Here is a 14,602-nt window from a genome sequence, read left to right as displayed (position 1 = left end):
TCAATAATCGAAATAAGAATGTATTAAATCAAACTACAGTTTTCTGAATTTCAATTTGTTTGTTTGGAGTGAAGCACAAAGCAACACTGGTTTATTTGTGCTCTGTCCATTACGGGTATCGAAATCCGGATTCTAGAGTTGTAAGTCCGCAGGCATACAACTGTGCCACTGAGGGACTGTCAGAATATAATTCTCTCTCTTTTTGTGTCTCAAACAGAACTGGTTAACCTACAATTCAACCACTCAGACATCACTTATGGATTTGATGTCTGTTCTGTCATCTTTCCGGTTGCTAAAGGACAACAAACTAATTATAAGCCTAAGTCGGAATCATTCTTAACTAAGACACAAGTTATATGACATGAAGTGTCAGTTTTAATATGAAACTAAAGTCTAAAGACACACAAGACTTTTGAAAACTTTACAATAAAATTATGAAAAGATAAACCTGATTTAAGCATGTCTTTTGGGCAATTTAGTAGCAATAAATAAGGCTGTATGTACATTATGTAATTATTTCTGTATAGCAGTACAAATGAAGACAATGCTCTTATATAAATATCCTGTGCATTCCAAGTCTTTGTACAAAGGCTCTAAATTCAGATTTCTTGGACGTCTTGTAGAAACAGTTTTAAATCTTTGCGCTCGTAAGACGAAAATAGATGTGAAGGCATTTCCTTTGAGCCCTGAATAAAATGTACAAATAGCGTGAACGAGCCCAGTTTATCTATTTGTGTAACTTGTTGTTTATCATACACCACGTTTTATATATCCTGTGACAATGCTTGCTGTATATATACAAATTAGTGACAGGTGACTAAAATCGGTACTAATGCCATTAAGTTATTCTATCCTTACGCTGTAGTGAACCGGATAAAATAGTGTATGCTGCACAGTTGATAAGTTTCACAATACCTGCACGCGAACAAGACAGCACGCGACATGCAGGTCTGAAAAGTAGGTAACAGTAGCGTCAAGACTTAAAAAAACAACAACAACAAAATAAAAAACGATGCACAACCTGATATACAATCTATATTTTCTCATCAATGTTAAATAAAAAAAAATGAATGAAGATTTACATGTTTTAACTGGTTGTGTTTAACCTCTTCCCCACAAACTCAGGAGCAAAGACAAGTCAGCTAAATCGTTGTTAAATTATTCTCTCGTCTGTAGCGAAGAAAAACTTCTTTTTTTGGCACAACGCATGTAACTCGATTTTCATAAGAAAAATATCTGGTTAGTAAATACTCGTTCAAATGAAAATTTATTCAGTCATCTGTGATTATCTTTGATTTTATTCTTTAAGAGTTGTACAGTTGGATTTTTGTACATTTCGACTTCAGTATTTTTATTAGATTAGCCACGTTGTAAATGTTTAGGAAAGCCCTAAACAGAAGAATAAATATTTACTTTATAATTTAGACTCAAAATTAGTAAAACAATTTTTGCTCTCAAAATGGTGCCTGTGCCAACTTATATCCGATCAAAACAGTAGTACTAATTCCAAGACGAAATAGTTACAGCAGCAACTGAACAGTGGTAGTGGTTGTCAGGTGATAAATAAAACGAAAAAAGAACTGTTTTTGAACATTTTCGAAGTTTCGTGCAACATAAGAAACGTTATGAAAATGGTAAAGTTTTTGATGTTCACCCATCAGAAAATAACTAACTTTCCGATTGACGATCTAAGCATATTTCACCCGTTTCTCATGTTCTTCACGCTCACTGCCGTCGCGAGCGCTCACGTGGTGTGTAGTTTTGGTTTTTCAAACGAGAGGTGGCGCAACGAGAAATCCGATTTTTGTAACAGGAAGTCATGCTGTTGGTAGTCTAAGATGGCGATGTTCGCGTGGGTGGGGTGCTGAATTTCAAAAAAAAAAAAAAAAAAATTGATACAGCGAAACGACGAATATGGATGAACCTCCGCAACGGATTTCTTGATAAGGTAAGAATCAGTGTAAGTATAATAGGGCTGTGTTTGTTTCTCACGAGTCTTCCCTTAGCACGTGATCTAGTTTAGGCTGTGCTAAGTCCAGCAAAATGAAAGGGTTTAACCTATGTTAGTAATATACTTTATAAAGATAATATCAATAGATTTCAATATAACGTAGTGTGTTTTGATACGTATGATATATTATTAGAAATTTCGTTACAGCGTAAAGAAATTAAAGACGTTCAAAAATGAAGCAGCATTCCACGTGATTGGAAGAAACACGTTGCCGCCTACGGTATCGCTCGCCGCCCAGGTAGGTGGAATCTAGTGGCTTTAGTCAGTTGTCAGGTGAAACACCTTAGAAATTAGATCGTACGCTGGCCTCAAGACTTATTAACTGCAGCGTTTGGGATATTGTCATACATGTATATATAATATACAGTGAACAGAAATCTATATTATGCTTTGTAGTTGTGCATTTTTAAAGAAATTTGTTTAATTTTAAAAGCGATTAAAAGTAGTAAGTTTTCTCAACACTATGCAGAATTTTAAATAAGTACATGGTTTCGCTCTAATAAAAAGCGATTCCATATCATTTCTAAGGTTTATTGATTTTATTAAAAGGCGTAAGCTCCTTTTTGTTGTGGTTGTTTGCTGTTGCAAGGCTTAGGAAGCTAAACTTTCGATCCGTGTAACATTATTCTTTAGTTACTACAGCCCCCCGCTAGTACAACGGTATGTCTCCGGATTTACAACGCTAAAATCAGGGGTTCGATTCCCCTCGGTGGGCTGAGCAGATAGCCTTTGTGGCTTTGCTAAAAGAAAACACACACAAACACACACAGTTACTACAACTACAGTTTTGGAACAGAGATATGCAGTATGTGTGAATGTGAGAGCGCGCAAGCCTGGCTGACGCGCGTGCCAGCCAGAGTGACGTTAGGTCGTACAGGGATGCCGTTTGACGTCATCAAATCTCGCGTTTGTTTTGTTGACACGCTAGCCAAATTCTCTAGCTTTTCGCGAAAGTGAAAAAAAGAAAAGAAAATTGTGCTATTCTAATTCAGGGTTGCGCATGGATACAGAAAGAAGCATTTCATGAAGTTATACGCTAAGAATTAATATTTCGCCGATTTACAATTGTGTAATATGTACAAAAGGAAAAAAAAAGAATTAAAATATAGAAACGTGACATGTTCACACATTTAATATTACGAAATGTTACTAACGACCGTAAGACACAAATGTGTATCACAAGGGAATGATTGTTATTAATCCAGATATCTTAATGTAAGAAAATGTTTTGTTTGTGTATTTATTTTGATTTGGTTTGAATTTCTCGCAAAGCTACACGAGGGCTATCTGCGCTAGCCGTTTCAAATTTCGCAGTGTAAGACTTGGAGGGAAGGCAGCTAGTCGTTACCATCCACCGCCAACTTTTGGGCTACTATTTTACCAACGAATAGTGGGATTTACCGTCACATTATAACGCCCCTACGGCTGAAAAGGCGAGCATGTTTAGTGTGACGGGGATTGGAACCCGTGACCCTTAGATTACGAGTCGAGTGCCTTAACCACCTGGCCATGCCGGGCCTCGTAAGAAAAGCATATACTTGTTTCCCGGTGGGACAGCAGTGAGTTTACGGGCTTGCAACGCTAAAATCCGGGGTTCGATTACCCTGATTGGACATAGTAAATAGACTAATATGGTTTTGTTCTGAAACAAACAATCTATATTCTCAAATTGATTAATATTTTATGTAAACATTCACAATGATGTAAATCTTATCACATTTTAATTTTTTCTATTCAACCTGATTGTTATTTCGGATATTTATGACGTCGGAAGTCAAGTATTATTATATAATAATAGATTTGCTGCAGACGTTTAAATGTGAGTGTTCAGAGGACTTCTGTACGAACGAAAAAATGCATAACTTCAATTATAAACTTCAAAAGATAGTCGGGATAAATTTAATAAAACTATTTCCTTCCTTCCAATCATCAGGGTATTAATATTATGCAGATTGGGAGAATGCTACTAGTCAACAGTAGGCTAATTAGTTAGTGCGATAAACTGAGAATGTGTTGTTTCGATGAAACGTTGTAGAATGGACGACAACTGCCTGTTGTGGAAACACAAGTGTGGAAGACGACGTTTCGAAAGTTTTCCGCAGTTGCCGTTCATTCTACAAAGTTTCATTATGAATACTCTGCCAAAACAATCTATTAAAAATGCCTTGTTTTATTTCTAAACTAGAGTCAGATTTGAAAGTAACTAAATACATTCGTACCTTTTGACACAACTCTTATAATTTCCTGTTGCTAATTGGATATGCATCTCTTTACGTATTTGCAAATATGCGTGTGTGTATTAGTGGTGGTAATGCATGTACAGCGCCATCTTTGCTTCATGATGTTACCTGCCTTTCTAAAATAGGTGCATAAAGTAAAATACAGAGGAAGGTCCAAAGACCCTTTGTTATACTTCACTGAAATTGTTTTGTAACTTTTATTATATTTTTATGTTGTTTCAATTATTTTTTAGATATGTTAGTTTCAAACAACCGTCTTCAGTTTTCTTTTTACATATTAATTCATCTTGCATACATATTAGTTCGACAAGCCATGAATCTCGGAAAAAAATATTTGATTTGATTGCACAAATCATAATAAGATCTTACTGTTCATAGAATGTGAAACTATTTTTTGTTCATCAGTTGTTTTGTACTGTTAATAAAGTTGTAGAACCTTAGCAGTTTCGTAATTCAGATTTAACTGTGAATGGAAAACATAACATTATTTCTGTATTACACATCCATAAATATTTTGGAGTTCATAGCATGTAAGGTTACTGATGTTATAACTACCATAAGTTTTTCTTTTGAATTAATTTATTTCATCACTCAGTGAAGTATTACACAATGTTGTTCAATAAGCATGAGCATTAGTTTTACAAATAAGTTGTTTTAAATTAAAGTAAAATATTTAAGGTGTTATTAGTGTATTTACTTTTATTTGGCCAGGCATGTCTAGGTGATTAAGGCACTCGATTCGTAATCTGAGGGTCGCGGGTTTCAATCTCTAGTCTTACACTGCTAAATTAGGGACGGCTAGCGCAGATAGCCCTCGAGTAGCTTTGCGCGAAATTCAAAACAAACCAAGTAATACGCCAGACATAACCAAACAAACCTTATGACACAGGCTAAACAAAATACTAGTGGACAAGACAATCCTAATAGTACTGTATCACCTTATGGTTAAATTGCCAAAGGACAGAGAAGTGGCTGTAGGAAATGAGCTGGAGCTATCTATTCTAAACTCCAAATGTGGAGTAAGTGGCTTACGAAGTTATGGTTCATCTTCGACGTATGCACTGAATAGTTGGTTTTCGTTACAATGTTTCTGCTAGTACCTTCGTTCAACTTGACGAAAACAAGTTTTGCATTAGCAGGAACGAAGAGGTCGCAGATCAACAAAAAAATGAAGCAAGTGGTTGCTTTAAATTAAGTTTTCTTGGGGGGATGGGGGTGGTTAAAGAGGGTTGGACATATCTACAATGAGTCTATTTGTCGTGCAGCTTTATCAAATTGTCTGCAGTTAAAAGGGTTAAAAATAGACCAAGATTCTTCCAACGTTAGGTAAAAGTATTAATAACCTGTACTTATTGCTGAACCACAAGTACATCCAGAAAATTACGAAGGAAAAGACGTCCATTTCATAGACTTTGCTACAATTCATATAAATCTTTAGTTGCGATAAACTGTACAGCTCGAAGGTTTTTAACCCTCACACGGCGGCCACCATCAATTGATGCTGCTTTCTACAACATTCCCGCTGTTTTAAGTGTTAAACTGAGAGTATTAGGAAATGTTGACTGTGTTTATCACACTGAATCACTGCAGCGGTGTTGTTTATACACACACAAAGGGTGTAATAGTTCAGTCTTCTTTCCATTATATATAGCACAATGGCGTTATTTCTGTATGTATTTCATGTTGTGTATAGGTACCTATTTTCTTCTTTAAGATGGTTTAGAATACAGTGTATTAAGACGAGTCAATCAATTTAATGACAGAATACCAAGAAATAAAATAGAGTTGGTGTTTTAATTAAAAATGTTTTTTTTTGTTTGTTTTGAATTTCGCGTAAAGTTACACGAGGGCTATCTGCGCTAGCCGTACTTAATTTAGTAGTGTAAGGCTAGAGGAAAAGCAGCTAGTCATCACCACCCACCGCCAACTCTTGGGCTACTCTTTTACCAACGAACAGTTGGATTGACCGTCACATTATAACGCCCGGCTGAAAGGGCGAGCATGTTTGGTGCGACGGGGATTGGACCCCGCAACCCTCAGATTACGAATCGAGTGCCTTAACCACCTGATCGTGCCTGGCCACTAAAAATTGACGCAACGTACGATGAATGGTAATGTTGACGTTTCGGACTTAAATCCTGCTAGAAAAAAAATGTAATCTCAGAAGCACATAACACAGTTGTACTACGTTCTATGTATGCAAGAAACGCTTCGAACAATATTGTTGGAAAAGTAAAAAAACAAAACACACACACACACACACACGTAAAGAGAGATAAAGATATAAGAAATATTTTAACAATATATGATAAAAATATTAATCTCATAAATAATCTAAGTAAAAGAAAATATTTTAAAGTAAAAACGTTTTAGACCTGCGAACCTTCATATCAGAAAGAAAAAACATTTCGGAGCCTTAATAATAATAAAAAAAATACACTAAAAATACAATCAATCAGCCACTAGCACCAGATAAAGTTTACTTCAAGCTGTTAGAATATAAATTTATAAACAAATATCAATATTTAAAGACAAATTTATACTTGTTCAAAAATTTCTGCTCGCAAAATTTATATACTTAAAAGTACAGTGTACTTATTTATTAGTGGCTCGGATGGGCTTGATTTTGTTCACAAAGTAGTTCAATATTTGGAGTTATGATGGTTACCTATAAGCGCAAATCATTTTCAATAGTTAGCCTGTTTCTAAATTTAGTCTTTGTAGCTGTATTCAGTAAAAATATTTGCTCACAAAGATATGTTGTTGGAAAACGCATCAAATTTTTTAAAGCTCTGTTGTTACTTATTTCGGGATATTACATGGCCATTTGAATCCAATGTTTGTGTAATTTCTTCCAGCTGAAATTTTATTTTTACGGTGTAATTAGTTGAAATTTCTATAAGCTGTTCTTTCTCTTTCAAAGGAAAATCGTTGGTATTTGTGGAGTCAACAAAGAGATTTTGAATTCACAGTAATTTTTCTAAATGAGGAGGGAAGTACTCCCTAATAGTTGTACACAAATAGATATATGCTGCAAGACTGAAACTTTTGCATCTTCACTTGAGGAAGTTTTATTCTTAAGTAAGAAAAACCACATATTTTCGAAGCAATCAAATTATTCCATAAGTATGCATTCATCCCAAAGTCTTAGCTTACTGTACATTGAAGCGCTTCAATTTTACTCTGAGCTTTAAAGTATGTTACCCTGGTACTCTGCATTGTAACATTCACTTCATTTAGATAGGCAGATATTTCAAAAAGGTAAGCCACCAACTCTATCCAGCATTTGTCCCTTAATTTGTATGCAAATTCAAAATGGCATTCAGATAAAAAGAAACCTATCTCCTCACGCAGTTTGTAAATCAGAGCAAGCACTTTACCCCGAGAAAGCTATCGGACTTCAGTATGAAGCAGCAAATGTTTATGCAAACATCCCATATCCTCACAAAGATCGCATCGAGTGGTCTTGTTTTTATAAAATTAACTATTTTAATGACATCACCCAATATCTCATTTACGTCTTCTAGCATTCTTTTCATTGCAAGTTTATGACGATTAAGACAGCAGTGGATACTCTCGATGTCAGGATTTTTCTTTTTTATACGTGCCACTGAGCCTGAAAAGTTTTCAATCATACCTGTGGCCCTATCAGTGCAAATACTTGAGCAAAGTTGCCATTGTATTTCATGTTCTTCCATAAATAAATCGATCAGTTTAAATATTTCTTCGCATGTTGTTTGAGTAGGCAAAGGTTTGCAAATTAGCATGTCTTTTTCAAAACTAGCTTTGTGAATATAGCGAACAAACACGAGCAACATCGCATAACCTGCGATATCTGCTGATTCATCCATCTGAAGCGAAAAAAAGTTGGACTCGCCTTATTAACTCCGTTAAGCAATTTGCTGACATATCCTTGATTCTTCAAGAAACCGAGTTGTCAGAAAAGAGCACAGAGTTGATGTTTATAAGAAATTTCTCATCAGTCGTGCACTCTACCAAATCTTTTGCGCATGGTTTTATAAAATCTTCTGCACTTGTATAAGCTTTGCCTACTGTTACAATACGGTAACTAACACGATATGAATCGATAAGAGCATCTTTGTTGTCCTGATGGACAAACGAACGAAATGTAGCTTTCCTTGCATTAAATTGCAAACACTTTCTTTTGAAATACTCGGAAGTTGAATTCTTTAATTGGGAGTATTCGTTTCTAGATGCCGTTTTAATTTTGCTGGATGTAAACTACTGTTACTTAACATTACTCCACATTTAACACACAACCCACTAGGTCCATCTTCATTACCTGTCCATGTAAAACCACAAACAATAAAACTTTCATCATACTTTCTTTTCTTTCTTGTTTCGGTACTTCTTGCGTCATCCTGTGTTGAAGTGCTTGTACACGATGATAACGTTTGAAAAACCATGATTTAGACCATTAAGTCCTTTTAGTCGTTACGTTCCCGTATTTGACCGCCCTTCCAAGCACAAAGAATATAAAAGGTCATGAGTTTTGCAGTTAATGAGAATGTCGAGAAACGGACTCGGTTCATCAGTATTATTACTAATTATATGACGACGATCTTCCAGTGTGTAGAATTCGACAAAAGTCACATAGTGTGGTTAGGACGGCCGACTCATAATCTGAGGGCGGCGGGTTCGAATTAACTCCAATTATGCTCGATCTTTCAAACGTGGGGACGTTATAATGTGATGACCAATCCCACTATTCGTTAGTAAAAGAATAACCCAAGAGTTGGCCTTCTCTCTAGTCTTTAATTCCTAAATTAGGGTTCTCGTTACAATGTTTCTGCCAGTACCTCCGTTTAACTTAACGAAAACGAGTCTTGCATTAGCAGGAACAATTGTTTTTGTTTGTTTTTTTTGGAATTTCGCACAAAGCTACTCGAGGGCTATCTGTGCTAGCCGTCCCTAATTTAGCAGTGTAAGATTAGAGGGAAGGCAGCTAGTCATCACCACCCACCGCCAACTCTTGGGCTACTCTTTTACCAACGAATAGTGGGATTGACCGTCACATTATACGCCCCCACGGCTGGGAGGGCGAGTATGTTTAGCGCGACGCGGGCGCGAACCCGCGACCCTCGGATTACGAGTCGCACGCCTTACGCGCTTGGCCATGCCGGGCCTAGCAGGAACAAAGAGATCGCAGATAAAAAAAAAAAAAGAAGCAAGTGGTAGCTCTAAATTAAGTTGTTTTTCTTTTCGGGAGGATGGAGTGGTTAAAGAGGGGTGGACGTATCTACAGTGAGTCTATCTGTTGTGCAGCTAAATTAAAAAAATAATGTTTTCAAAACTGTTTTCCATCTTGCTTCATCCCCTCATCCTGTTTTGATAAGAATGGTGAGTTTTTGTTAGGAGTACATAGTGTGGACTCCCCGCCCCCCGTGTACCCTTTCTCACCTAGATCGTTGTATTTCTTTCCCACATTAGTGTACAAATCTTGCTTGCAGTATACTATCTCGTTCATAAAACCGAATCGGTATAAATGTTATTAGAATGTTCCTTTACATTTAATCAAAAAATTTTAGCCAATTTAGATACCTTTACTTGCCTTTAATTTGGCCCGGCATGGTCAGGTGGTTAAGGCACTCGACTCTTAATCCGAGGGTCACGAGTTCGAATTTCCGTTACACCGAACATGCTCGCCATTTCAGCCGTGGGGGCGTTATAATGTTACGGTCAATCCAACTATTCGTTGGTAAAAGAGTAACCCAAGAGTTGGCGGTGGATGGTGATGACTAGCTGACTTCCCTCCAGTCTTACACTGCTAAATTAGGAACGGCTAGCGCAGATAGCCCATTGTGTAGCTTTGTACTTAATTCTAAACAAACAAAATTCGTAATATCCAGTATATGACACAATGTTGAACATTCCGTACGTTTATCTATGGGCACTTTATAAGAGCGACAGTCAATCCCATTACATAGGACAACCTATGAAAGCCTGTGTATTTTTGTAACATTTTTGGATATATAGATATTTAATCTCAATTTTAACAATACTGAGAGATTATAGGAATATAACGAAACAATTGAAACTGAAGAAAAGATTTTTCAAGATTTTATGTAATTCTTTGCTCACTAAGAGAAAATCAAGGCCGGACTGAAGTTTGCCAGAGAGAATGTAGACAAAGACCAGGATTTCTGGAATAATGCTTTTTGGACAGATGAGTCCAAAATTGAATTATTTGGACACCAGAACAGAGGACATGTTTGGCGTAAACCAAATACAGCATTCCAGGAAAAGAACCTCATACCAACTGTGAAGCATGGAGGTGGAAGTGTCATGATTTGGGGCTGCTTTGCTGCAGCAGGACCTGGACAGCTCACAACCATAGAATCCACCATGAATTCTGCTGTGTATCAGAGGGTGCTTGAGGATCATGTGAGACCATCTGTAAGAAAATTAAAGCTGAAGCAGAACTGGACCCTGCAACACGACAATGACCCAAAACATACCAGTAAATCCACCAAGGACTGGCTGAAAACTAAGAAATGGAGAGTCCTGAAATGGCCGAGTCAAAGCCCAGATCTTAATCCCATTGAGATGTTGTGGGGTAACTTGAAACGGGCTGTACATGCAAGATACCTCTTAAACATCTCACAGCTGAAAGAATTCTGCATTGAGGAGTGGGGCAAACTTTCTTCAGACCGATGTCAGAGACTGGTAGATGGCTACAAGAAGCGTCTCACTGCAGTTATTTCAGCCAAAGGGGGTAACACTAGCTATTAGGGGGTAGAGTGTCCTAACTTTTACCTCAGTTAGAATATGCATTTTTGTAGAATTACATTTACAGAAGATCTTAGTCTTTTCTTCAGTTTTAATTGTTTAGTTATATTCCTATAATCTCTCAGTATTGTTAAAATTGAGATTAAATGTTACACAAATACACAGGCTTTTATAGGGTGTCCTAACTTTTCACATGACTGTATTTGGTTAAGGATAACCATGTAGGAGGGAGGTGTTGTTGTTGACTGCCTCCCCTCCCTTTGTTCAATTTTGTTAAGAAAGGTTATTTTGCTTGAACCTTGGGATCACTAACCTGGTCATTTGAATCGTGCGTCGTATAAAGTGACGTCGCGTTAAAAAACAAACAAATAACTAACTAATCAGTATGGTGAAAGATTTGAAGGAACAGATATTTCTCCAGTAATATTCGTAGTGCTGTTTTATTCAAGAGCCAGAGCTGTTCGTTGTTAATCGAGGAACTTGACGAAGTAAAGCATACAACCTAGGAAATAAAACAAAGACTTCACGTGCATATATTGCTGTAAATCAGTTTAACATCCTGATTGGTGGTTTGTCTAATCAGTAGACAACACACTTGCAAGTAGTGACTTAAGTATGGCCCCGTATTTCCTGCAATTGCGAGGGAACTCGAGTCACAAGGGCCTAGCAAACAAAGAATTACCGACAAGGGGAATGAACTTCGGGAGTTTAATCACTTTTTATAGGTTGAGGGGGGCATCTTTTGCAGTTACGCTACTGCTTACAGACCAAGGTGTTTACTTAAACGTTCGTAACTTATTCTGTAATATTGTATACATAAACCTATTGCTCTAGTGTGTTTATCGTCACTTCCCTAAAATTTGTAAATGAAACTTTCTACATATTAGGCTTGGCTCAATCGCAACTTTGAAATGCCAAATGATCTATTTATTAACAGTACAACCAAAACAACTGATTTTCTTGAACCTATATCTAGTGATATTTGAAATTCTCGTGGGTAAAATCTAAAGAAGAGAGAAATGAGGTAGCCAGATTCATTTGATTTGATGATATTAGAAAATGGATTAGAGAGGAGAGGCTTGAATCTTCTAATTTGGAGTCGGAAGCAAAGAGTTGAAATTGTTGGAGAACCAAACTTATTTGAGGGGGAAGCACAATAATGTATTATAGATACCAACATATTGACAAGTGTAAATGTTCATGCCTGATTTTGGAAGCTGAGATAATATAACACGTGAATTTTAACGTCTGACCAAGGTATGCTAAATTAAGTACTAGACTAAGTTTTACATGTATATGAGGATAATATCTGTGATTTGCGACAATCACATTTGAACTTGTAACGTGTGTTTTAAAGTTGCGCGAAAACTGCCAACTTGAAGATCAGCAGTAAAGTTTACGTAGACTCAGGCTAAAATCCGGGTTAGATTCCTTGCTGTGGGGAGATTGCGACTTTAAGGTGAAATAAACAAACAGACAGATACATCATTTAACATTTTCAAACAGTATTCCAGTTAGTATTACGATCGTTTCCCGGTGATATTTATTTGTACACTTAACATACTTCATTGGTTTGGTTTGAATTTCGTGCAAAGCTACACGAGGGCTATCTGCGCTAGCCGCCCCTAATTTAGCAGTTTAAGACTAGAGGGAAGACAGCTAGTTATCACCACCCATCGCCAGGGGCGTGTTAATGTAACGGTCAGCCCCACTGTTCGTTGGTAAAAGAGTAGCATGTTTGATGTGACGGGGATTCGAACCCGCGACCCTCGGTAACATACTTGAACAGTAAACTTTGAAATAATCTAATAACAGTCTCTGTAAGGTATACTCGTTTAATAAAGAATATATATAGAATATTAGTGAAAATAATTGCATTTTAATTTAATAAGTAAAATCATAAGGAGTGCGTTAAACACAGCAAATCCAAACCTCTAATTGTATAATTTGTTATTTTAACTCAAAAACAAATCAAACAAAAACGTTGCATTAACTGAAATGGTCGCAGGGTACAAACCACAATTTGGAATTATAAAATGTACCCTAGGTTCTACCTACGAAATATAATTGTTTTTGTTTCGCCGTGTTTTTGAGCTAAATTATATCTATATACATATATGTACATAGAAATAGAAGAAACCCTAAGTAGAAAAATAACTATATTAGTCAGATGAGTACCTGTGAAAGATGGCTTTGTCCCACACACCACCTTTAAATGCATATCACTTAAGACTGGTCGAGTACCTAAATCTAAGACAAGCCGATTTGATAACGTAAAGCTAACTTCTGATTACAACAAAAGAATCCAAGTAGATTTCAGTACAAGTGAAACCAGACGATCGCATTCGCACCATCCGCTGCACGAACATTGTCTGTATCCCCTTCTCATACACTCAAATACACCGTCCACTTTAGGGAGCTCTTTGTTCCTCAGAGGGAGGGACCTTCGAGCGTGGGAGATGTTGCCTGCATTTCTATCAGTTCCGTCTTCATATCATAGGCTAACATCATCTTGTCGCGTACCTCCACGTACACACCTCTAACAAAGTATTTTCACATACCTTGAATGTTGCGTTGTGTTTGAATAACGTGAACACTGCAAGGATGAGACAGCTACAGAAAATGGCTGCTACTTTAATCGGTCGACTTGAACTACCTGAGAAATTGGAGCGACATTTGTTGTACGCGGATTATCTCTAGCTACGCTATTTCTCGATAATTAAAGCGAACTGTTGACTATATAAACGAGTCTGTTGTGACAGCGGATTTTCTCGCATGGCTGCTAGAAGTTTGTTCTTTTCTGCATATATTAGTAGTTGTGAAAGAGGCATCGAAACATGAGTTGGCCTAACCTTGTTTTTTGCTAAGCCTATTTAACAGTTCCTGTCGTGCTAACTGACAATCTATTGGAAAACGCTTTCAAGTCAATTAACATGGGAAATAATATAAAAGCATTATTGTGAAGAGCTGATGTAGTTAGCGACATTTACCATATACGTGAAGACGCAGCATTGGAACAACTTAAAAATATTAACATTCTTTTCGTGTACACTAGGATAATGAAACTTAATTGAACTGTTCAATGAGATAGTAAATAATAAAAGTAAGATCCATGAAAATATAAAATATCAGGAACATTTTATTATATAGATTTATACGTCCATACTAAATTGGACTAAAATTAAGTTGTATTTTATTCAGTTTTGGTTTGTTTGTTTGTTTGTTTTTGAAATTTGCGCAAAGCTACACGTGGGCTATCTGAACTAGGAGTCCCAAATTTAGTCCCCCCGCTAGTACAGCGGTATGTCTCCGGATTTACAACGCTAAAATCAGGGGTTCGATTCCCCGCTGTGGGCTGAGCAGATAGCTCGTTGTGGCTTTGCTATACGAAAAACACACACACACACACCCTAATTTAGCAGTGCAAGACTGGTGGAGGGAAGGCAGCTTGTCAACTCTTGGGTTACTCTTTTACCAACAAATAGTGGGATTGACAGTAACATTATAATGCCCCCATGGCTGAAAGGGCGAACATGTGTGGTGTGACGGGGATTCGAATCCGCGACCCTCGTATTACGAGTCGAGTGCTTTAACTGGACCT

General features: G+C 37.0%; 1 protein-coding gene across 3 annotated transcripts in view; it reads left to right on the top strand.

Annotated features, from left to right (window-relative positions):
• LOC143222090 (uncharacterized) overlaps positions 1–14,602 on the top strand; it is a 99,957-nt gene that overhangs the window by 5,764 nt on the left and 79,591 nt on the right. Inside the window, exons 1-2 of one of the 3 annotated variants that reach the window (XM_076448019.1) lie at positions 1,792–1,948; positions 2,159–2,249. The gene's annotated coding sequence lies outside the window, so the exon portion shown is untranslated. Of the gene's footprint in view, positions 1–1,791; positions 1,961–2,158; positions 2,250–14,602 lie in introns of those variants that run through there. The other 2 variants (XM_076448020.1, XM_076448022.1) reach the window with 2 other exon arrangements.

Source organism: Tachypleus tridentatus, chromosome 8 (assembly GCF_004210375.1).
Source record: "Tachypleus tridentatus isolate NWPU-2018 chromosome 8, ASM421037v1, whole genome shotgun sequence".
Taxonomy (NCBI): domain Eukaryota; kingdom Metazoa; phylum Arthropoda; class Merostomata; order Xiphosura; family Limulidae; genus Tachypleus; species Tachypleus tridentatus.
Note: the sequence above shows the minus strand (reverse complement) of the source record. Positions and strands in the feature narration are given on the sequence as shown.